Below are 20,117 nucleotides of genomic sequence, written 5' to 3' on the forward strand. Positions count from 1 at the left end.
TTTTTTGATGTTTTGCTTTCATTGTTCTTGTTCTGTTCTTTAAATAGAAGTACATTAAATAAGTTCATCAAGCATATCTCATGGAGATAGTTCTCCTTGCAGTAGCTTAAATACACTTTTTTTTCCAACTGTTACCCATTCTCTCAAAGAATTTTTGTTCATCAACTTATTTCATAGCAAGTTAGAAGCTTGGAAACTCTCTTCACAGAGACGCAAAAATTTTAATCAGGTCACTTGCAATTTGCATGAGGTTACTAATCACAGAGATGAAAGAATACCTTTCCATAAAGAAGTTTTAATGTGGAAAACAATCTAATAATTCTTTTCTAAAAACGTAGCCTACTGTAGGACTATTGGTGGGAAGTGAGAGAATATGTGAATGAGGAAAATTTTTATGCAGGATTGAGCTGCCTACCTGCTCAGCAGTTAAAGACTGAAGTTACTCTTGATATCATTGGAAATACAACTTAAAAGGCAGGGGCAGCTCACTGGAATTGTAGGAAACAGGCCAGGAAAAATCTCTCAAGCAATGGTTTCAGCCCCCTATTATTATGAACAATAATGACACATGTCTTTATCTCTCCTAGAAAGATATATGCCCTTGACAAGCTCTCAGTTAAATTTATTGGAAGTACTTTTAGGGGTAAAAACCTTCTTTTATTTCCTGATAAATTCTCGTTGCTTAAAGATAAATGTGGTCTTCATACATGTTATTCCAGCAAGTGGCTTGGTTTCCTCTGAAAAACAGTTTCTGTTATAAGCGAACAAATCTCTCTGAGTCTTTGACACACTCACACGAATACGCACATACTCAACTGTATTATGTTTTTATTTATTTTATTCAGAAGAGAGTACTTTTTGGTCTGTCTCCTTAGCTTCAAAAACTGAAAAATTATGTGTCTGAATCTAAGCTATCCACATAGTGTCCCTTTGCAGTCAGAGAAATGTGTGAAACTAGAGTGTTATTCATGTGTGTTGGATTACAGCGAGAAGAATCTTCTGCTGCAGGTGTCTGTTTCTCTCCCCTAACTAAAAGCAGGTTTATGACTTCCTAAGCTTTAGACAGCTCGCTTTTAGAAACCTAAGATAAGGTAACCCAAAGTACCACTGGCTTTCACTAAAGACACTACAGAACTAAGGTCACTGGAAGAAAATATGAAATTTCAAGAATCAATTGTATAGGTTTGCACATTTGCATTCAAGTTATAATTTCAATCATTACTTGGTCCTGTGGTTAGCTAACAGTTAACCAACAATTAAAACATTTGATGCACAGTTTTGCTCGTGGTTTTTTTTTTTTTTATTTGTTTGTTCATTTGTTTAAATTATGCATAGATAATCTAGAATCCAATTATACAAATTATACACAGGAGACAACGAATTAGATATTTTTTAGAGGATTAAAAATATAAGGTTTTATTCTGCTATTTCTTGGTAGATGCTAGAGTCCTTCTAACATCTCCTCTGATCTGTTTTTCAAGGAGTCCTAATGCCTGACTACTAAAAGCATTTCTCTAAATAATACTTTCTTATAATTCTAAAATCTTTTCAAATTCTAATATACTGCTATAATGAATATTGTATTAGTATTTAGTAGAAAAAGACTTCATATGAGGAGATAGAAATAAAATAGATGTTGAACGTAGATAAATTATTTATTGTGATTGGTTTTGAGTTGCTGGTTTGAGTGGTAGATGAAGCAAGCAAACCTTTCAATGCCTTTTAAAATTACCAGTCAGAGAATTTGCCTCTTCATTCATGTAACAGTACTTTAGCAGTCTGCATCCTTATAGAAGTCTCCACCTAAGAATTATAACATAGATTTTTACATTCTTTACAGTATCTAAAAAATAAATATAAAGTTAATTGAGGTTTATTTTTTGGCATTGTTTTTTGGTTCTGTTTATTTTGTTGGGGTGATTTGGGTTGTGGTTTTGGTTTTTTTTTTGAAGGTTGATACGTTTTCTGCAGGTTTGGGGTTTTTTTTAGCAGCTACTTTATTGTGTTTTGTGTTTAATTTTCTTAATGGGTGAGGTAGAGGAGGGAATAGGCCACAGTATCCATTTTTTGCTGGAAGCCAGCAGTCTTAAGTTTTCTTATAAACTCATTTCAAACTGTCCAAAAATGTATTTATATTCATTACTAAATGTAAGATCACACAGAATAATAAAAATACCTAGTGATCATGCAGTTCACATATTGCACTTTCTCAGAAGTGCAAATTCTGTGACATTGCCACTAACACTGAATATGATTCATTATCCTGCACTGTAAAGTAAACTGGAGATTTGATCCCTTTTATGTAACAAATTCACTAAATACAATGAGAGAATAATAAAGTGAAATTTTGGTTAAAGGGTTTTTTTAAAAAAACTCCTTCTAATATAAAAACTTTAGAGCATGGCTTGAGAAAAATTAATCTTTAAGGAAAACTGTGAAAGACATTAATTACATGTAGTATGATAAAACATATTCTTACTATGAGCTATAGTTATAAATAGATTAATTTACTCCTCTGTTCCATGTAATTTTCCTTTTTATTACCACATTTTATTTCAAAAATAGGTTAATATTAGCCTTTTCTTTCTGTATTTTGTTGCATCTGATTTTCCTATACCCTTTCATACTTTTTTTGTTCTTTCATATACATCCTTTCACTGAAGTAAAAATAACATCTTTTATAATGATAAGAGGGATTTATATTTATTAGTATATTTTAAAATAGTGATTCTTATTGAGCTATATTCTAGGTAAATAACAGGCAGACACACTGCTGTTTAAAGTAATCTAAGTTAATTAAGGTTACAGTAGTACAAGTTTTAAACTGCTAGCTATCACTCACATCATTAAGAAATTTGTCACATTCTACTACAGGTGCTTTTCAACTTATTTTCTTAGCAGATCTATAGCATGCTCCTTATATACACTTCAGTGAAGCACAGGTTACTGACACCATGACAGAAGCCATGCTAGTAACATAAATAAGGATATCCAGTACCTCTGGGTTTAGAATATAAGAATTTAAAAAAATCAAGATTTACATTAAGGAGAAGATGGAAGCCCAAGATGATATTGTAAAGATCTTTTTTTTTTTTTCTTTTTTCAGTTTTAATCTTATCTATGGAGTTCCAGTGCCTATAGCAACCTTCAAGTTGGGGACAAGAATGTGCAGACAAGATGAGGACACAATGATGTATCTGTGAGAAATGTTTGTGCACTGAACTCAGAAGTTTCTGTTGATATCTGTTAATAAAATCAATAAGAAAGTAAATGCTGTGGAACTGAATGTAACTCATGTTTCTTGTTACTGTTCAGGCAGTTAAAATTCAGCTTATACTGTAGTCAACAATTTGTTATCAATTCCAAAGAAACTTTGTGTTTAAATAAAATCCTTGTTTTCCTTCATCCGTAACTGTAATAAACGGGTTTGCACGTCAGTCATAGGAAGGATGTTTTTGTACAGAATACGGGAATAAGATACAGCATGATTCGTTCTGGATTTGCAAAAATATTTATAAAATTAATTTTATGGAAATATGTGTGTTGGTTTTAAGTGGCAAGGTTTTGGTAGCGGGGGGGGGGGGGCGACGACTACAGGGATGGCTTCTGTGAGAAGCTGCTAGAAGCTCCCCCTGTGTCTGATAGAGCCAATGCCAGCCGGCTCCAAGACGGACCTGCCCCTGGCCAAGGCCAAGCCAATCAGCGCCTCTGTGATAACATATTTAAGGAGGAAAAAAACCCAGTTAGAGAGAGCTTTTGCAGCCAGAGAGAGGAGTGAGAAGATGTAAGAAACTCTGCAGACACCAAGGTCAGTGCAGAAGGAGGGGGAGGAGGTGCTCCAGGCACCGGAGCAGAGATCCCCCTGCAGCCCGTGGTGAAGACCATGGTGAAGCAGGCTGTCCCCCTGCAGCCCATGGAGGAAGGATGAGGGGGTGTAGAGATTCCACCTGCAGCCTGTGGAGGACCCCACACTGGAGCAGGTGGAGGCACCTGAAGGAGGCTGTGGCCTGTGGGAAGCCCACGTTGGAGCACGTTCCTGGCAGGACGGGTGGACCCGTCAAGAGAGGAGCCCATGCCAGAGCAGGTTTGCTGGCAGGACTTGTGACCCCATGGGGGACCCACGCTGGAGCAGTCTGGTCCTGAAGGTCTGCACCCCGTGGGAGAGACCCACGTTGGAGAAGTTCGTGAAGGACTGTCTCCCATGAGAGGGACCCCAGGCTGGAGCAGGGGAACGATGAGCGGAGTCCTCCCCGAGGATGAAGAAGCGGCAGAAACACCGTGAGATGAACTGACCGTAACCCCCATTCCCCGTCCCCCTGTGCCGCTGAGCGGGGAGGAGGTTGAAGCCGGGAGTGAAGTTGAGCCCGGGAAGATGGGAGGGGTGGGGGGAGGTGTTTTAAGAGTTGATTTTATTTCTCATTCCTCTACTCTGTTTTGCTTAGTAATAAATTAGATTAATTTCCTCTCTAAGTTCAGTCTGTTTTGCTCGTGACAACAATTAGTGAGTGATCTCTCCCTGTCCTTATCTCGACCCACAACCTTTTCGTTATACCTTTTCTCCCCTGTCTAGTGAATGAGGGGAGTGATAGAGCGGCTCTGGTGGGCACCTGGCCCCCAGCCGGGGTCAACCCACCACAGTATGTTCTAAATGTTTTGTGGATACAAAAGTTGATATAATTAAAGGCACAAAACAGACTATGTTTTTAAAAAACATATTATGTATTTTAAGTTGTTACATAAGTCTTGACACCCTACTCACTGTTTCCCCTCTTCAACATCCTTATTTAGTCGGGACAATTGCATGAAATCCAGGGAATAAAGACTACTAGACCCTCAAGATATAGAAATTCTTAAAAATCTATTTCTGTGCCTCACAAGTCACAAATGGGTTTTACATAGTCAGTGGAAGGCAGTTTTATTCAAAGGTATTACAGGCCCCTAAACAATCCAGTGAAGAGCTGCCAGGCAAGGAAGTGAGAAAAGGTTGATGTCATAACAAAGGATGTGTTACTTGCATCTTAACCTGACTGAGTGATAACTGTAGTGAAGCACTTTGAAGACCACAGTGAATTGGAAAAGATGTAAAGTGAGAGTTGGGTTTTAGGTAAGGCGGTGATGGAAGGAATTAGCTCTGCATAGTACCTAGAAATCTGTAAGGAGTGCCTGGTAACAGTGGAGGAGCACAAAAAAAAAGAAAGGGAAGGGGAGGGGACGCGGACACATTTCTTTACCAAGAGGGTGGTCAAACACTGGAACAGGCTTCCTGGCGAGGTAGTCAATTCCCCATGGCTGTAAGAGTTTAAGAGGTGTTTGAACAATGCCCTTAATAATATGCTTTAACTTTTGGTCAGCGCTGAAGTGGTCAGGCAGTTGGACTAGATGATCATTGTAGGTCCCTTCCAAATGGAACAATTCTAAATTCAGACCCTGGATTCCCCACTGGTAACACTTCAAGTTAGATCAAATCTCTCATCTTTGCTTCTTTGCAGTAGATGTTACATTAGTATTTCCTATACTTGGTGACAATCAAGTCACATTTTGGGTTCCTAGTAAGATATAATGTGTCACTATTTGTCCCTGCCTTAACTACACTGTAGGCATGCCAGTCTCCACCTCAGCCACCAGTTGTGCCCCTGCCTGGCCATGTGTCTCGCTGGTCTGATCTCTGACCTCCAGAAAAACCTCTTGGCTTCACCTCAGAATCATAGAATCACTGAGGTTGGAAAGGCCCTGCTGAGGTCATCCAGCCCAAACCCCCTGCTCAAGCAGGGTCAGCTAGAGCAAATAGTGCAGAACTGTTTCTATTTGGGTTCTGATTCTCCACAGATGGAGACCTGACAACCCTTCCAGGCAACCTACTCCAGTGTTTGTTCAACCTCACAGTAAAAAGGTATTTTCTTGTGTTTCGATGGAATTTCATGTTAATTTGTGTCCATTGCCTGTTGTCCTTTATCTGGGCACTATCAAGAAGAGTCTGTGTCCCTCTTCATTCCTTCCCATCAGTCTTTTATACACATTGATGAGATCCCCTAGAGCCTTCTGTTTTCCAGGTTAAATAATCTCAGCTCTCTCAATCCCTTCTTGTATGAAAGATGTTCCAATCCCTTAATATTTCTGGACCTCATACTTGTCTCGACACTATGAACCTGCCCTCTAATCAGTGGAGTGTGTCTGACCCTGGTTACCTTTACCAGATGTGATTCTGATCCTGACCTGACTGACCTTGTGTCTTGACCTCACATCTGTCCTATCACTATGAATTTACTTCATGATTTGGACTCTTGGTTGAACCTGGCTGCTATGCCTGGGCCTGCTTTGCTCCCCCTGCCTGGGTACTGTAGGACAGGACCCTGGCTGTCAAGGCCCCTGCCCTGCTGGCATGTTATTACACCCAACTCCCCATCCATTAGGGAGCATCTGGCCCTCTATGCTTCCTGACACTTTGTACCATTGTTAACAATGAGTTTGATTTCCTTCTTATTGCAGTCGATTTGCATATCCTCTCTGCCATTCACATGACTCTGAGTGTTCATTTGTCAAAAAAAAAAAACAAACCAAAAAACAACCAAACAAAACACTCAAAAAGCCCAGAAATCTGAAAGCAGCAGTCTATGGTCATTGACTGAAGAGTACTGAGATTCCTAAAGTTGCACACAAATATTTAGTGCAGTCTGGCCAACATCTGCTAAAGCTTATGGTGCTCTTGGGAGTGGGCCACTTTCAACTATCATCATGCTGCACATTTTTTTTTTTTTGTTAGTTTCCCAGACAGTGATCTGCAGTAAAGATATAATCCTGACACATGGTAACACAAAAAGTAAGGATGAAGCCACTTGTGAATAGAACAAATTATTTAAAGAGGGAAATTGGTTTCAGAAAGGAAAGATAAATACATGCACAAAGGGATGCACTTCTGAAAACTAAATTACAGAATTTAAAGTCATTCCTACAGGTATGACAGTGCAATCACAATATTTAAAAGAGCCAATTGAAGGGCCAACTGTAGAGAGAGTCTCAATAACTGAACAGTTCATCTAGCTGAGGATGCAATAGGATGCTTGTTTAAGGGGATTTCCTGTTTTTCCTATAAGTTGTCTTCTCAGAGCTTCTCATGTTATGATGCTTCTGCTTCAATTCTGCTTCTGCCTATGCTCTGTTCAGCTATGCCCCTTCCTTGGTTCCTTTTTTTTTCACGCCCTATCTCATCTCCTTGGGTTCCCTTCTTTGTTCCTTTGTTACTTGTTACTTGTCTTTTCTCTTGTCCTACTTTTATATTGAAAATGGCAAGTAAGAACAGGATCAGGCCATTTGTATTGCTGTGTTTATGTTAGTGCTGGTTTTGTGTGTGATACCTGTAAAGGCATCATTCTCGTGTTCGTGTTGATCTATTGGGGGGGGGTGTGTCTGGGTGTGCCTGTGTGTGTGTGTGAACATCTTCAGGTGTCATAGCTTCAAAATGGAAGTAAACTAGTTTAGTTAACTGGATAGAGACCTCTTCTCAGAATATCACTAAGCAGCAGCTGAAGTATCTTGTATACAGGTGTACCCAGGGAAACAGAGCTCTACTACTGCTTTGTTCCTCCATGCCAGTTCCCGAGGCTGCGACCAAATAACACAAATTAAGTTTCAAATTGTTTTACCTCATACTAAGGCATGAAGGCCAAACACAGGTAAGCATAAAATTCTCATGAAGTAATTTTTGCATTTCTCTTCCTGAAACACAGAAAGAATTTAAACATAGTAGAGCCTATATTTCTTCCTTTTTTTTTTTTTAAATATAGCAACACGACTCCCTCAGGTGAAAATACACGCAGTGTTCATTGACTGCCAATATAAAAAATGAAATGAACTTCTACTGAATGTTCTAGCTAAGTTATATACCTTACACTAGATCTTAATCTCTGACTTTCCACACATTATGAACATTTTACAATACAATGCTAATTATACAGTTGAGCCTCAAAGAAAACAATGATGTTCTTTCTCAAGGAAAAAAAAACAAACAAAAAACCCAAAAAAACCCCCAGTATCTTTTTCCTGTGATTAGACATTAACTTCTATTATTTTCATCATGGATAGCACTACAAAGAAATATTAAAATAAAGCTGTTTCATGCTTTATATAATATCTATGTAGGTTATCCTTGAACTTCGCAAAAATGAAATACATTTGTTTGCCTAATAACATCCCAGTGATGGTTTTTCACATAATATTTTCTCCAAAATTAATTAAAACATGCCAATTTAAGAAAACAGAAAGTAGAACTTACCAGGAATTAATGGACTGGTCACTGGCAATTCAACCTCACTGATTTCATACAACAGTGCTTGTTACGCTGGCAACATCCTTGTTCTGTCACAGGTAATGTAGCAAGGACAGAAACTCTAGTGGCTTGAACCTTGAACACAGTGTTTTTCAATTCCATCAAAACATTGGCTCAAGATGCAGCAGTAAAATATGACCTTTTATAATTCATTTCACATATGACATTAAATCTCAAAAGAGAAAATTATGCCTAGTGTAGAAAATTTTTATAAAAGTTGCAATATGTATAAATTAAAACTTTAATAACAAATGAAGGGCATCTTCAGTAAATGAAGACAAATTCTCATTTTCCTTTCCAAATCTCAATAACTTTATTGGCTTAAGTAAGTAACTGAGCACTGCCAGACTTAATAAATTACACAACCTGTGTTAAATTCATTTCACATCGGTAATTGTTTAAATGCACTTTTAACATCTATCATTTGCAGACTATTTTAAATGGTCTTTTCTTATATTACACCTACCTTTCTTTGGGATAAAATCATACATCTTTTTTTCCAGAACCATCCAAGCTGAATTCAGATTCCTAATAGAAAAAACTATATATTAAAAAAAAAAAAATTATCTGGGGGCAAGTATGATTCATATGTTTTTCACTTTACTGGGATGTAGTAAGATAGTAAATGAAGTCCTCAAACTAGATGAGATCTCGCATTTCACTCAGTATTTCTTCCAGCTGTCCTCTTTTATTAGGGATAAGTCTGGCCCATGGTTCTCAGTAGAAAGCAATTAATTACTGTTGTTATATAGAGGTGACACAAAAGCTGTTTCTTCTTTTTTTTTTTTTCATTTTCTAATGTATACTGCATCAAAATATTTTTAGCTATCTATTAATCTCTTTTTACCATCTTCTTTTTATATCCCAAGAGCATCATCATAACAACACACTGTGAGGAAGAGTAGTCTTACTGCAGTATGAGGTAAATAAAGTGTCATTAGCTCAGGTATCAGCAAACTGATTGAAGAGGAGATTATCAGCAAAGTTTTTTGAATATATTCTACTGATTCATCTTAGTTTTCTTGTATGTTCTTAGGGACTACTGTATCAGTTTAGTGTGATATCTGCTTTCATTTAAAGACAGATATGTTTTCATTTTAATTTGCACAATAATATTTAAATATGAAGTTTTGAAATATGATAGTCAACTTTAAGAAAGTAAAAACTTGTAGAAAAATAAACCTTTACTTAAACAGGCACTCCTTATGCTTAAAATACCTTTACGAGTTCTAAAGAAGTCAGAGATGATTTCACTGGAGCTTGAGCAAAATTTTCCCTATGTTTTGGATTTTGAAGTCTACTTTCACTTTTTTCTTTTCTTTTTTCTTTTCTAAGAGAGATAAAACTTTTTTCCCCCTCAAAGATAACTACACATCCTTACTATCCAGATGGACTAGGCCCAAGGGGCTTTTCTAGGACAACCTGCACAAGGAATACTGGAAAAGTCTAAGAGGACCAAAATCTTTTCCAAAACCTGAAACTGAGGAACAAAAGAAAAACTTTATCAAAAGGATATATTGGAACCTTGATTTTAGGGACTGATATTTGTGGCTCCTTAATAAATGGGAACTTAAATATGGGATATTTCTGTCTGTGACACTACTATTTCAGTGAATTTCCATGTACAAGATATGTACACACTTCCTTGCTAACTTGGATTTGGCAGGAACTCTTTACCCAGTGAAACCCTATGAATTGTCCCTAGCAAGGAGCTGGTGAAGAAGTTACCTACTCAAGTTATATATATTCTATAGTGTAATTGCATTGTCACATACAGTCATGTACATGACCTTTTTAGAAGGAAAGGCAGAGATAGAAAGGAACACTAAATAAATAAATGTGTGTAACCCTCTGGGCTGGAGATCAGAGGTAAAAGAGCTATTTGCTGCCATCTATTGATGAACTGGACAAAGAGATGGAATGAGCAACCAGCCCTCTTCTGTACTAAACATTCCGTCTACTAGGATACAAAGGCTTGGTTGGTTTTGCTCAAGATTTCCTCATGGGACCAATGAAATGTCATTAAAAATTTTCTGTCACTGAAAAACAGTATGACTTTTCTCAGGGAGGTTAATCGTAGGTTAAAACTTCATGGTGCCCTCAAGCAGAGAGTGTGTACTGTGAAAGAGGAGATGGAAAACTTATTTATACCTTGTGGGAAGAGCGCATCCTTGGTACTGTAAGAGTAGTACATTCACACAGAACAGTAAAGTCATATACACATTATGATCATACACATTATTAAACACCCCTTCTAGAAAAATTACATAATTAAAATGTATCTGTGACAATATTGGGGAGAGATGATGAGAGATCTGCAACAACCAATAGCCACAAAATTTGACTGAACACTTACAGAAAAATTGTTTCCAACTTCTATGAAGGAATTTTCCCTTTTTCATGCAGATGTGTTGCTTATGTATAGTCTTTGAAGGATTTTATTTAAGTTTTGTTTTAAATTTTGCCCATATTCCTGTAAATTCTGAATCCAAAATTTCTTTTGACAAATTCTAATCAGATCAATTAAACAAGCAGAAAGTTCTTATTTATTTATGCTTATTAGGTATAATAGATGAGAAAAATCAAGGTAAATTAATCATATTAATTTTCCTTTCTATTCCATCTTGTTCTGGTATTGCTTCTATTTTTTTTTTTTAATAATGACAAATGCATGTTTTCTTCGTTGAGCTGTTGAAAACTAATCTTAAAGGTCACCTTTATATGGATCTTTCTGTGCTATAAATGTAAATAACATATATTTGCCTACTTCTAGATCTAGGAAAAAGAGACAATATGTCAATCAGAATAATGTTACTAAACTTACTTTAATAGAATCATAGAATACGAGGTTGGAAGGGACCTCAAGAATCATCTGATCTAATCCTTCTCGGCAAAAACTCCACCTGGACAAAAGCATTGCCTTGTTAATTGTGACCCAGTCTTTAGCATCCCTTCAAGTCTGATCAAATTATTTGAGGGCATGCAGAAAAAATACAACTGAATACATTTTATTTGACCACAGAGCAGTATCTGATGTCATCTGAGATGCCCTTAAGCATTCCTCCTCACCACTAGGAGCTGCTCCAGAAGGACTTGGGCTTCCCATAGTTTCTATATTGTTTCTGTCAGATTCTGACATACGTCTTTGGTACTCCAGGGTGTCTCAAGTGACTCTACAAGCCTATCTGCAGAGAAGTGAATGAAGCACATGATACTTTCTTTACACTGCAATAAGTACCAGACAGCACCCATCTCCAGCACACTTTGGGGTCTTTGAAATACACAAAATACTTGCAAGACTAAACCACAAGTATAACATTATTTCATGGTGGTTTAGATTAAATATTAAATATACATACAGCATTAAATATTAAAAGATAGTGAAGATAATAAAAGTAAAATCACCTGTAATTTTCTGACTTTCATATAAACACTCTGGCATCACAAAACACTGTCTGTAATAGATGATTTACACCTGATACATGTGCTCTTTTGTGATCAGACATCTTAAGGAAAACAAATGAGATGGGAATAAATTTCAAATTGAGGCACTTTTTATTTTTATTTAGGGAATTTTAAACTATAAAGACAAATGATTTTCATGGTAAAAAAACCCCTGAATCCACAACATTGTAATATCACTATATTTTCCAACACAATAGAACAAGAGTTAAAGGTAGAAGTCATGAGTGCAGGAACATCCACTCTAACCTTGAACATTTAAAGCTCAGTTAAGCTCCACACAATTTGTGTGAATGAAACATTATCACTATTTCAGATGTTTCTGGATATCCAAGATATCAACATGGAGTGATGAATATGAAACAGAACTTACAGAAGCTTTTCATTCCTTTGGGCAAGCTAGGAATCAGACAGACCTTTGACAGCTGAAGTCTTTCTTTATTGACTGAAATAGAATATAAAATGATGACTACTTGTAGCACTAAATTTAGGATGTTAACCAAGACATTTAAGCATACAAATTGAGCTGGGCACAGCAGGAGCTGCATGGGGGATATTCTAGAGCTGCTCAACATTATACTCTGGAGGGCTGCTGTAACAATGAGTGAAATACTCAATAGGAAGGTCCAGACAGTCACCTCGGTCCAAGTCTGTCCATTGTCTCAAACCAGTCCATTAACTGATAGAATCATAAGAGTCACAGAATAGGATCATCTGGTCCAACCTTTCTCAGCAAAAGCTTTGTCCAAACAAAAGCACCATTTAGACAAGATGGCCCAGCACCCTGTCCAGATGAACCATAAAAGTGTCCAACGTTGGGGAATCCACCACCTCCCTGGGGAGATTATTCCAATGGATGATTGTTATGATTGTGAAAAATTTTCTTCTTGTGTCCAGGAGTAACTTGCACTCATTACCCCTTGTCTTTTCCATGTGACTCCTGGTAAAAAGGGAGTCTCCATCTTCTTTGTAGCCACCCTTTAAGTACTGGAACATGGTGATGAGGTCTCCCCTAAGCCTTCTCTTCTGAAGGCGGAACAAACCCAGTTCTCTCAGCCTTTCCTCATATGACAGGTCCTTTGATCATCTTTGTGGCCCTTCTCTGGACAGTTTTGAGCCTGTCCACATCTGTTTTTGTATAGTGGGGACAAAAACTGAACACAGTATTCCAAGTGTGACCTGACAAGCTCTGAGTAGAGCGGGAAAGTGACTATCTCTGCTGGTGATGCCCTTGTTGAAGCAACCCAGCATCCTGTTGGCTGGCTTTGCTGCTGCACCACACTTGTTCACTCATATTGAGCTTGTTGTCCACCAGGACCCCCCAGGTCCATTTCCACAGAGCTGCTCCCCAGCCAGGTGGATCCCAGACTGTGCTGCACTCCTGGATTATGTTTTCCCAGGTGCAAGACCTTACACTTATCCTTGATGAACTTCATAAGGTTCTTGTTAGCCCACTTTTGCAGCCTATCCAGGTCTTTCTGCAGGGTGGCTCTCCCTTCCAAAGTGTCTGCTTCCCCACTCAGTTTGGTATCATCTGCAGATTTCATCAGGGTGCACTTGATCCCATCATCCAGATCACTTATGAAGATATTAAACAGCATTGGGCCCAATATCGATCCCTGGAGAACCCCACTTGTGACAGATTGCCAGTTCGAAAAAGAGCTATCTACCACCACCCTCTGGGTGCGGCCTGTCAGCCAGTTCCCCACCCACCGCATGGACCACTTGTCTAGACCATAACACATCAGTTTCTCTGTGAGGAGTCTATGGGGAACTGTATTAAAAGCCTTGGAGAAATACAGCTAGACAATATGTCCACTACTTACCCCACATCAAACGAGTAGGTTACTTTGTCATAGAAGGTGATCAGGTTTGTCAAGCATGATTTGCCCTTAGTGAATCCGTGCTGGCTTTTCCCAATCACCTGCTTCATTTGGCCTGTGATAGTCTCCAGGAGGATTCGTTCCATAACTTTCCTGGGGATTGAAGTAAGACTGATGGGCCTATAATTTCCTGGATTCTCCTTTAAACCCTTCTTGTAGATGGGGGGTGTGTGACATTAACCTTCTTCCAGTTTTCTGGGACATCCCCCAATCTCCATCACTTCTCAAAGATTATGAAGAGCAGCCTCGCAATGACATCAGGCAGCTCTCTTAACACCCTCAGGTGCCTATTGTCAGGACTCATCAATTTGTAAGGGTCAAGCTCCTGCAATAGTTCACACACCAACTTGTCCTTCACTGACAGCAGATCTGTGTTTGCATCAACCTGGATTTTTGTTCCCAAGGCCTGGGGCCCAACAGTGCTGGTAAAGACAGAGGTGAAGAAAGTGTTGCGAACCTCTGCCTTTTCAGCATTGTTGGTGACCAGTTCACCTCTCCTGTTTAACAGTGGGCTAATATTATCCCTGTGCTTCTGCATGTTGTCTGCATACCTGAAGAACCCTTTCTTGTAGTTTTTGACAGCTCTGGCCAATTTCAATTTGAGCTGACCTGTTGCTTTTCTAACTGCATCTCTGCATGCCCTGACAATGCCCTTATAGTTCTCAACGGGTATTTGTCCGCTTTTCCATTTCTGGTACTCTTCCCTTTTGGTTTTGAGCAGTCTCAGAAGCTCACAGTTAAGCCAGGGGGGTCTCTTGCTCTGCCTACTTCCTTTCCCTTTAAAGGGGATGAACTGGTTTTGTGCTTCCAGGAGAGCGTTCTTGAAAATCTCCCAGCACTCGCTAGCTCCTTTATCCTCCAGGGAAGCTTCCCACGGAATCTCTCCCAGCTGAGGTCTGAGTGAGCTGAAGTTTGCTCTTCTAAAATCTAAAATCTTTGTCTTAGCGCTAACATTCAACCTGCTCAGCAGGGTCCCAAACTCCACAATATTGTGGTCACTGCAGCCAAGGCTATCTCTAGCCGAGATATTACAAAGCAGGTTTTTTTGCTTTGTGAGTAGCAAGTCCAGCAGTGCCTCATATTTGCAGGTAACTGGCTGGTGAGGTTTTGGACCACCCCAGGAATTACTGACTAAGAGCAGTGGGTGTACACACAGGCACAGCTCTGTTATCCACCTCTATCAGAATTGCAATTGGACTTTTATATTTTTAAAATCTCTTCTGCTATCTCCCTGTATCATCTCTATTATACTGGCAACAAATAACCTTAAGAAGCTTGCACTGCATGTCATGCAGAACTGTAAGGACAGCTGAGAAACAGAGTCCTTGGAATTTGTAATGCAAGATCAGAACTCTGTCAGCATCACCACTCTTTCTTTGACGAGTGAGCTCATGGAAATTCAGAGTAACTACATTTTTCTGTTAACTTGACAATAAATGATTGCTGCTAACTTCTATAATGTTCCCAATCAGGTGTATATATGCTTTCAAACATCAAACAGACTGAGAAAAAACAAGCTATGATTATAAGTTCTATGTATGAAAGAAATTAATGTAACAAATATAACAATTACACTTGGGGACAAGAAAAATACAGTAGAAAGTAAAATACATAGAACTGGGAGCAAAAGACTGACGTGAAACAAAAGACGAAATAAAGAAACTGGTGAAAGAGAGGGAAGGAATAAGTCTAATACTGTGAATAAATCAATTATAGCTATATTAACATGTGGTTCATACCTAACAAACATTTATATTTTGTTTCATCTTTGATCCACATTTTTTACCTAAATGCAACTAAGGCAGTTAAACAGCATGAAACATTAATAGTGAGAGGGAAAAACACCTGCAGACTCTTGTAACAGTGTGACCTGAATCAAAAGGAAATCAAATCAGCAGCTTCAAAGTGCTTATGTTTTTTTACTTGAACGTTCCAGACAGTTCTAGGCACAAACAGAACAAGTTGGATTCCCACTTACAAGATGGGTAAAAGGTACTTGAATTCCCAGCTTTTCACCTTCTTCAGTCCTTCCCCCTGCAACAAAGTGAGTTACATACCATCCTGTTTATAAGGAGCTTTTGTTGGGTGACGTGGTTTAGCCCCAGCCGGTAGCTGGGTGCCACGCGCCGCTCACTCACCCCTCCCCCGGCGGGCTGGGGAGGAGAACGGAAAAACAACGGCAAAGCCTCGAGGGTTGGGATAAGGGCAGTTTACTGGGACAGCAAGGGAGAGGGAAACAATCAACAACAGTACTGATAACAGATATTCACAATGGGTGATAACAAAGAACAATTTACCGATCCGACAACCGACCGAACGCTCAGCCTGTCCCGGAGCCACACCGCACCCGCCCCTGCCCGACTGGCCCCCTTTTATGGTGAGCATGATGTCACATGGTATGGAATAGCCCCCGGCCAGCTTGGGTCACCTGTCCTGGCTCTTTGTGAAATTAACTCTATCCTTGCCAGAACCAGGACATTGGGTAACGTATTCTAACAGATGGAAGTGTTTTTATGAAGAATCTGTAATTCTGGAAGCAAGGCATTCTCAGGCTTCCCTCGTCTTCCCCTAGAGGGTATCTGTTGAAAGATATTTTGGTCCCAGTTAGGAAATACATAATAAAACAGTAGAATTATTCAGATAAAATGAATCTGAAAGAAGTGTGAACTAAGGCAAGATTTGAGATGAGCTCTCCAAAGGCTTATCTGACCTGCAAGCTGTATTTTCAAGTATTAAGCTCATTAAAAGATAAAACAAAACAAACAAAAATCCTTCCATACTCTGTGTGACATATTCTAGTTTCTGTCAGAAGGCCCTGGGCAATCTGACCCAACATTAGCTCTGCTCAACCCAGCAAGTAGTCAGCATGCTGGAGGGCAGGGCTGTCATTTAGGGAGTTCTCAACAGGCTACGGAAATGGGCTGCTGAGAAGTTCAGGAAAGTCAGATAGAAAGTCTTGCTTTCGGTGTAGGACTATCCCATGTGCAAATTTAAGCTGGAAGCTGCTAATTGGCTAGAAAGCAGCTTTGCAGAAAAAAAAACCAGTGAGTCAATATGGATAACATGGTGAATGTGAGTCGGCAGAGAACCCTTGTGATGACAAAGACCAGTCACATATTCAGCTACATTTGTAAGGCCAGAGCTAGCAGGTTGAGGAAAATTATTATGCTTCTCTGTTTGATATTTGTGAGATGGTATCTGGAGTGCTGTGTCTAGTTTTAGTGTCCTCAGTACAAAAAAACTGATAGAGAGAACTAACACTTAAAGGAAATGGCAGGATCATTAACTAGCTTAAGCCACATATCTAGTAATCTTAACCCTTACGTAAGATGTTTTAACAAGAACTAGCGTAAGGAAGGGTCAAGATGACCCTTCGCTCTGCTTGCATTTTTGTAACCAATCACAAGATAAGGAGGTAGTAAATCAGAAGGGATTGAACACGGAGGATTCTCTGCTAATTAGGAACCGGTCTGAGTAAGTTTTGTGGTGAAGGTGAAAAGTGCACAGTGAGGAAGACATACGGCCTTCATCCCTGAGACCCCGGCCCACGACCACCAAGAGGCAGTGCGCGTGTGCAGCTGAGAGGAGTTAAAGGCGGAGACAATGGAAATGAACTCATTGTAATAAGACCACCTTTCCGCGGAAAGATCATGAATATGTATAGGTGCTTTTTGAATACGTAACATTCTATCATATAAAACTCAAAGGGAAGTGCTGCAAGGCGCGCACGATTTTGGTGGGACGACCCCCCGTGCTGCCCAGCGCTGAATAAACATACCTACTTTACAACTTCACAGGTTGTGGAGTCTGTTTTCCGCGCGTCAAAACCACATGGACAAACTAGAATGAATGCAGCAGAAGGACACTAAAATGGTCAGGACTGGAGCACATAAGGAGAGGCTGGGACAGCTTGATGAAGAAAAGGCTAAAGGGAAGTAATAATGTCTGTCTTCAGTTAATGGGAAGGTATTTGACCATTCTTAGAGTAAGAAGTCAAATCTGGACTCTTCCTGGAAGTGCAGTGGACAGGAAACTGCAGCAGTCACAACTTGCAGCAAGGTAAGTTCCAGCTAGATATAAAAAAAATTCTTCAGAGGGAAAGTAATAAAAAATTGCACAGGCTGCTCTGAGATGATGTGTAGTCTCCATCTTAGAGATCTCTGAAGTTTCCCAGGAGATGGCTCTGACCCATTTGCCCTGGTGTTAATCCCACTTTAAGTAGAAGATTGAACCACAAGACCTCCAAAGGTTCCACTCAAGCTAAACTGTTCTATAAATATGTGATTCTATGATTACATTTAATCTGGGTATCCTTGCATTATATCTAAATAATGTGATTGGATTAACATGTTTTAATCTTTCAAGATGGGACTCTTCTCCTTCCATGGTAGACCTGTACATTTTAGATGTTTGCATCTGAAGAGCTATAGGGATGATTTGTCCCAATCTAACTGAATAATGCTTTTAAATGATAGCTTTTTGCCATTAAGTGTTTATTTATGAAAGTAGGTAAACTTACATGTATCAAATAGAATAGATTGCTACTGATATTTGAGTCTTCATAAGGCAAGTAATTATTTAGAGTTTTATTGCTACTAACAGTTGGACTTGATGATCTTAAAGGTCTTTTCCAACCGAAACGATTCTATGACTTTATGATTCGAATTATGTAATTAGTGGCTTAATTATTTTCCAAAAGACAGACATGGTGATGTTTGCAAAGAAAGGGGAAAAAAAAAGAAAACTCACAAAATGAAAAGTCTTTACCAATCTGTCTTAGGTGAAAAAGGCCTTCATTTTGTGGTCGCTTCAACCCTGAACATGTTAGCAAAGCATACCAATCATATATTTTAGAAACAACATTTAACATATTTTATTGGGATGTTTGCTCAGCATGTCTAGTTTGACAGATATAGTTGTGGCAAACCCCTGATACTGGTGAAAAAAAGGACAGGTGGATTTGGAAACAAGAAAGAGACAAAATATAGAATAAATGTAGTTAGTTGTGGAAAAGAAGCATGAAGATCTGAGATAATTCCTTCAATCAGCTCTCTGAATCACTGAAACCCATCTTTTATGGCTGTCACCGTCTTCACATATTTGTGTTAGTTATTATGATAGACAGGAAATTTCAAATAATACTATTTTCCTTTTGTCCCAGAAGAAATTACATGACTAAGGTGATTATTAGATTCATAATTTGAAGACCACCATGATCACCATCACCATCGTGACAAGATATGAGTATAAATGAGTTAATTTCTCTATAGGAGTACAGTTCATCTTGTTTTTAAATACTGAGAATACTCTTTAAGCTCTCTGGTCAGCTGATACAGTTTTTAATGACAGTCACAAAAAGAAAGATGTATTTTATTTTACAGTTGAATTCCCCCAACCATCTTCAACCCATGTATGCTTGGTCAGCCATACTAAGAAATAAGCACCCTAATGTCACACATTTTTGTGATATTACAGTGACAATGTCAAACTTCACTTTTTTCACTGGTAGCTTTTTTTACTGTTTCCTAAGTTGCACTTTCATCTCTTGACCATTTTTCCACCAGCTGGGGTTACCCAGACACATGTGCATTGTTTTGATGGTTGCCTTGCCAATAACTTGCAAAAATTCAGAAGAGTGTATCTGATCTTACTTCTTTATAGTCAGAATTTCTTTCCAAAGGGCACATCTGTGATTATTTTGCTAAGATTCACTCCTTTCTAATGCATATTTTCAATTTGCACTCTTCCATCCAGATAAGTTGCTTTGAAGTTGCTTTTATTAAAACACATTTTGTTGAGTTGTGACCATTTTGTGACAGTGAAGTGATTCAGTTCATTCAGTCAGAATGTCCACCTGGGAAAGAAAATATATATGCCAACATGCATTGGAATATCAAAAGAATGTCATTTCTGATTTAAGGAATGTTTGTGTCATACAATTTCTAGGGTTTTTTCATTTGTAGTAAAGCTCATTTCAAATATATGATGTTTTATTATTTCTCCTTCTTATTCCTTAGAAATTAATTATTTAAGAAAAAATACATGTTGGCTCCAGTATGTCATGATAGTTTAATGTTTATCTTATCAAGAAAGCTCCTAATTTCCTTCTTAATTTTTTGTTTAGCTTGAAGGAATCTGTGGCTTACAATAGTTCCAGATGTTTTCAGAAACAGAGCAAACAGAGACTGAAATAAGTAAGTACAGGCTCAATCCTTTTCTAAGCTGAGACTTACATCACTTTAATACTAGCCGTACAACAGGTTTTAGAATAGATTGGCATGGTAGAAAAATAAGCATGTATTAGTCTTGGAGGGGAGTTCATATTACAGAAATACTGTTTTTTCAGTATCCTACCGCTATAGACAAGTGCCTGTGCAGTGTGCTAACTGATCTGCAAAGAGAGAAAGCTCAATTAAAGAGACATTTCAGAACAACCTTCAGTTGAATAA

This window comes from Grus americana, chromosome 1 (genome assembly GCF_028858705.1).
Source record: "Grus americana isolate bGruAme1 chromosome 1, bGruAme1.mat, whole genome shotgun sequence".
In the NCBI taxonomy this organism is placed as follows: Eukaryota; Metazoa; Chordata; class Aves; order Gruiformes; family Gruidae; genus Grus; species Grus americana.